At 32.7% G+C, this 1,286-nt stretch overlaps 1 protein-coding gene across 1 annotated transcript in view; it reads right to left on the bottom strand.

Annotated features, from left to right (window-relative positions):
- The window catches only part of SPINK5 (serine peptidase inhibitor, Kazal type 5), a 99,028-nt gene that overhangs the window by 80,600 nt on the left and 17,142 nt on the right, over window positions 1-1,286 (bottom strand). The gene's annotated exons all lie outside the window — the stretch shown is intronic.

The following is a 1,286-nucleotide window of genomic DNA, read 5'->3' as shown; positions in this document are numbered from 1 at the left end:
ATGAAAGAGAGAGTGACAGGATGTCTGTAGGAGGAAACTCCTTGAAATGCAGAGCACCTTATTCTGAGAGTGAGTAACAGGGTTGATTTTTGATGGGAAGAATCTAAGCAGAAAAAACGAGCACATTGTTCTGTTTTATAGTAGAGAGAAAAACAACAACAAGAAAAAACACATGGTATAATTGGATGAATCCTTTTAAATACAGAGACAAGGAAAAATTTAGACAGAACTTATTTGAAAGGCACACAGTCAAATGTTAACTGCCTTAACTTAATGTAAGTTACTACTTAGTTATGTAAGTAGTTTCCTAAGTAGTGAACCACATTGCTATAAAAGTTTTATCTAGAGGGTTTTTTTTTTTTTTTTTTTACAGTTTTTGTATATGTGTGTGTGTGTGTCACTCAGGCATAATATATTAACAACGAGTAATTTTATTTCTTAAGACTGCAATTTTATTTTTTTTAAACTCCTACTTGATTAAAATTCAATATTTTTGTGTCTACATATGGAAACAGCTAACTAGCTATATTTTTTAGATAGGTTTGTTAAAATCGGTATGTTTGTGTGTATTTTGCTTTTTTTGTCATTTCCTCATATTTTATATTTTTAAGCACCATAGATATATATCATTTTTTAATAATGAAGACAGAGGAGGAAGAGGACAGTGGATGTTAGAAAGTGAGCCACTCTTTGAATGTGGCAAATAAGACACATATGCAGTTGCCACTTCAGATTTTGTAGAATATAAAAGTAGCTCTCTTTTGCTACAGATAAAGAGTTTCCAATTATTGATCAATTTTGTGGTGTCTGTTACTGTTTTGAAAGTGAGACTGGTTGAGCCCAGGCAAATAATTTAGTAGACTATGTTTACTATGGAGGCTGAGGTTCTCAGGCGTTCTTGGCTAACACTGCCAAGAAAGATGTCAGCGTTGTTAGACCATGGATGTTGTAAGTAATTAAGGTGCACTAACCTTGACTGATTATTTTAATTATGTGTTGAGACCAGCAGAGAAGGAAAAGAAAGAGGAAATTAGTGAAGAAATTGCATAGGAGACCTGGGGGGATGTGAGTGGTGGTTAGACTAGCTGGTGGTCGTCCCAGCTTTGTCAATAATCCATTTGTGAGATATTGTAGGCTAGATACATATTTCCACCAATCTGGGCCCCAACGTTTTATTTTTTTAATTTTATTTTTATAATTTTGTATAGATTTTTTAAATGTTTATAAATGAAAAAAATTATAAAGTGAAATGGTTTATACAGTAGGATAAATTTGCAGTTTCTTTC

The sequence above is a fragment of the Mandrillus leucophaeus genome, unplaced genomic scaffold (genome assembly GCF_000951045.1).
Source record: "Mandrillus leucophaeus isolate KB7577 unplaced genomic scaffold, Mleu.le_1.0 Scaffold1036, whole genome shotgun sequence".
Taxonomy (NCBI): Eukaryota; Metazoa; Chordata; class Mammalia; order Primates; family Cercopithecidae; genus Mandrillus; species Mandrillus leucophaeus.
Note: the sequence above shows the minus strand (reverse complement) of the source record. Positions and strands in the feature narration are given on the sequence as shown.